Source organism: Elephantulus edwardii, unplaced genomic scaffold (genome assembly GCF_000299155.1).
Source record: "Elephantulus edwardii isolate Elephantulus edwardi_28Jun2011 unplaced genomic scaffold, EleEdw1.0 scaffold00337, whole genome shotgun sequence".
Taxonomy (NCBI): domain Eukaryota; kingdom Metazoa; phylum Chordata; class Mammalia; order Macroscelidea; family Macroscelididae; genus Elephantulus; species Elephantulus edwardii.
The window spans coordinates 1,219,637-1,224,195 of record NW_006400087.1 but is presented as its reverse complement, the minus strand read 5'-3'; the positions used below and the strand labels follow the sequence as shown (position 1 = coordinate 1,224,195).

The 4,559-nt window shown below is 41.8% G+C and overlaps 1 pseudogene; it reads left to right on the top strand.

Annotated features, from left to right (window-relative positions):
• The first annotated feature begins 1,141 nt into the window (after positions 1 to 1,141).
• LOC102873090 overlaps positions 1,142 to 4,559 on the top strand; it is a 13,556-nt pseudogene continuing 10,138 nt past the window's right edge.

Sequence of the window (4,559 nt, the reverse complement as noted above, 5' to 3'; positions counted from 1 at the left end):
AAACATGAAAAAAATATATAATGAGATATGAAATCAAGAAACAGAGATGGAATTAGCAAAGATTACATATAAAATATGGTGGATGAGATTAACTGCACATTAGATACAACACATATCGACTCCACTCCTTCCCAATCACTAACTGTACACTTTCACATGCTCTGAGAAGTTGTGAGGCTAGTTAATGCACTATAAGGACACAGAGAGAGAAAATATTCAAGTGGAATAGCAAGACAAGAGAAGGGAGAAAGATTAACATCAACTCTTTCAATTAAAATAGATGGGGAAAGGAAGCTGACCACAAGATTATCCATTTCACAGCTATTTAATCTGAGCACCTTTGAGAGGTGGTCTGACCAGAAGTAAATCTGATTACTTGTATCCATCCATAGGATTGCTGAGATAACTGAATAGGATCAGGTACGAAAATTGCCTGGCACAAAATAATGCCAGTTTTGTCCTTAGTCACCACGGAGATCATGTTTCCCATTGTTTGGAAAGATAAAGTGGAGTCACAAGGGGAGAGACCTGGCGGGTCTTCACAGCAATTGTCATTCTGTTATAACTGCACAAATAACAGCAGTAACCACGTTACTGACAGGGCTTCTCCAGCTTCACCAAGCGAGTCAGAGCCCTCAGTCTCCAGCGTCCAAGGTCCAATTGCCTGGTGACAGCTCTCCAGTCCTGTCACTTAGAGACATTAAACTTACAACAGAAGATGGGAGAGTGTGCATTGCTTACATATCACATGTGGGAACATAAGTACCCAAACTAAAATACACAGATACAGATAAAGTGCCGATATACAAACCAAGATGTTCACAGTACAGACGGCATTTTGTAGTACCATTAATAATAATAATAATATGATTCTTTTTCCACCGATGAATTAACAGTACTTGCCCTGCTCACTTAGGAATCTGGTTTGTTATCTCAGATATAAAGGATTTCTGTTTCCTGTATTAATATATCTCAAGCGAAAATCATCTTTTTAGCTCCTTTGTAAAATATCTCATTCCTAAAATGACACTCAGTGGCTAACATGCCCCAGGATCGATCTAGGGAGATGGTCATACACACATGCCTGAAGGGTAGACACCCTTTACAGAGCACAGGTTTCCTGGAACGGCATGTGGTAGTGATGAGGTATGAAAAGCTGAGCACAGAATGGCTCCTCCTGAGCACTTTGGAGCATCAAGGCCTACACCAGCCTGGGGGATGCTTGAGGCAGAGGCTTGGTCTGTACACAGTGACTAATACAGACTGAGCTGTGCCCCAGAAAATATGTGATAAACTCTTAACCTGTAATGGGCAAATACAACTATGTTTCAAAACCTAAGTTTTTCTTTCATTAGGGTAATCCTAATTTCTTTATAAAAGGTGTTTTATAAAAAAAAGGACAGAACAGACAAACACACAGAGCAGGACAAGCAGGTACCAAGAAATGCTTCCTGACAAGGACGGACCCTATCCTGCAGCCAGAGCCCTGATTTGGACTACGAAAATCCAAAACAGTGAAGCAGGAAACTGCTGGTGACTTGTGGGACTTTTTTGTCGTAGAGATTTTAATGAAAGATTATAGAGAACTTGGATTTTCATTCCTTCTTTGTTGCACTTTTTTCTCCCTGCCCACTCCTCCCACCCCCAGTTCACTTTTCTATTTGAGAAGAAAAAAAATTTCATTATTACACCCCCCTCCCCAGTCCACTTTACTATGTACCTCTTATTATGGTCTCTTGCCATCAATTTCACTACTGGGAATATATCCTAAAGAAATAAGAACTGCCACCCAAGCAGATGTATGCACACCTACGTTTATTGCGGCTTTGTTCACAATAGCAAAGAGCTGGAAACAACCTAAGTGCCCATCAACAAACGAATGGATAGAGAAACTGTGATATATTCACACAATTATATACTACACAGCACTGAAAAACAAAGAACTCATGAAATATGTCACTGTCTGTTCGCTGGCAACGAACAGTGACGCCCTGATGGGGTTAAGCACGATGGAGATACACCACTCTGGAAGTCGTTCAGAGCGTCGATCCAGCTCAATTTTATAGGGGACTGCAGTGCACTTATATAGGAGCAAGTAAACAGAAAGAGGACACGGTGGGCTTGCAGACGTGGGACATGCGGATTAGATAGGAGAACCTCAGCCTCATGCAGACTACTCCCAGCTCAACAGATCCAACAGCCATCATCCTAGGTGGCAAGCATTCTTAAGCCAACATGGCCAAACACAGGAGAGTTTTCTCTATCCTGTATTAAAGGCCGTTGGGAGGCTTGCACTTATCTGGCACTAGGCGATCCGTTCTGGTGAGAGGCCCTCCTTTCCTCCCCCAACATTCCCCAAAATAATAAAGTGGGTGACCCTGGAGGACATTATGTTGAGTCAATTATCTCAATCACAAAAGGACAAATACTGCATAATGCCACTGTTATAAAACAGGACTGACATCAGGTTTGGAGGGAAAGTAAGAAAACAGAGGATAAATAATGTGCACTGCATTGAAACAGATGAGGGAGAGAACTGTTTAAAAGACATATATGATTAGGTATTACTTGTGGGACTTCTTATTGTAGCAGTACAAGATTTGTAACACCAACAGTAAGTGCCAGGATACTAGACAGAAAGCAGAGAGTAAATTCCAGAACACTAGAAAGAAAACAGACAGGACATGTCAGGATACTAGACAGAAAAAAAATTTGACCACCAGGAAGACTCTGAGACACATCCAAGGGTTGTTTCCAAGTAAGAGAGAAGAAGTTCTCATAGAATGTAAAGAACAGGAAAACCCAAGATGACATAGAGGGTGGATGCCTGGACGACCCTAAAAACACAAATCAACAAGGAAGGGAATATGAAGAAGGCAGCATGCTCTTCATTTTGAAATGCCAGCAAGACACAACTGTTGTTTTATACTATTGAGTCATCACCTGCTCATAGCTTCCACTCCTGTGGGTTTTTGGAGACGGTTAAGTTGCATGGGAAGAGATGAAGTGTCATTCTCCCACAGAGCTGTTGGTGGATTTAGGCTGTGGGCTGTTCCTTGGTGTAGCAGCTAAACTCATTCACTTAACCAACTAAGCTGCCCTGGCGAGACACTATTGCCCTGAAATGCTTCACAATGTTGGTCCTTAAATGCCCTATATCAGTTAGCTACTCAAGCTGGGAATAAGTATTGGCCCCAAATTATCCCTTATCAAATTCTAACTGGTTACAATCCTCATGATATCACTTTATCAGTCTGCTCCCACCCACATTATCTCTTCTGCAGCCAAAGGGCTAGCATAGAGCAGCCATAGGGGCTCAGGCCACCCCACCCCTTACCCTGACACCTGATTGTCACAGGAGCTAGCAAGCTTGTTCTGTCTGAGGGACAATCCATATACAGGAGACAGCCTTAAATCAAGAATGTTCTGACTCCTCATGTCTTTAAGGAGTAGATTCTAAATTTACTCCCCATCACACATTAGGTGATAGGTTTCACAAGTTTATTAACAGTCCAGCTCACTAAGAGTCTCAAGTGTATCATGCCCACATTAATAATCTAAATTCTGAAAATAGAAACTGGGTTTTTTTATACCTTTCACATGCAAGAAGTTTTATTATCAACAAGAAGTTTTTGTAATTACATCACTATGTTTAAGGTATACAGGTATTACAAAATTCTCAAAAGGTTACAGCTGTGAGTTCATCACTGACCTGCATACATTTTTAGTATCCAATCTCCTTTCTCACTGGAGAAGAGAAATATAGCTCTTCTTCAAAGAAACTCATCTGTTGGACAGCTATGTACTGATCACCTCTTACATGCCTGGTGTTTGAGGTAAATTAGCAAATAAAGAAAATATTTTAGCCTTTTGGTTGCTGGTAGGTGTCATAGAGAATCTTGCACGGTCCTGTCCCATCTACACAGTATGTGGTCAGAGTGCATAATCCAGCCCTTTGTTACAATCACTGTGCCAATCCCATCAGAGGATCTGCCTCTCTCTCACTGATGCTTTAACTTTCCCAACATTATGTCTTTTTCCAAGGACTAAACCCTCCTGACAACCTAGATGAAATGGAGTTTCACTTCATCTTGCTGGCTGAAGTCATCAGTAGAAAAAGCTATCTCACAAAACCCCGCAAAAAACAACCAGACTCAAACTCACTGCCATCCAGTTCTTACTCATAGCTGACCCTCCAGTGGGTTTTCAGGGGCTGTAAATCACATAGCAGGAAATGCCCATCTTCCCCCATGGAGGAGCCCAAGCTTAGCAGCACAGCTTACTAAGGAAATGACGAAATCTCTCCACGAGATGAACTAACACCATAGCCACAGAGATGGCACATGATATCTTAAGATCACAGAGATGGTGCAGGACTGGGTGAAACTTCAATCTATTATTCTTGAAGTTGTCATGGGTCAGAGCTGATTTGGCAACTAACAACAATGAAGAATAAATGTTGTTGTTGTTATTATGTGCCGTTGAGTCGCCTACGACTCATAGCGACCCTATGTACAACAGCCCTAAACTCCGCTCTGTCCTGTGCCAATCGCACTGTC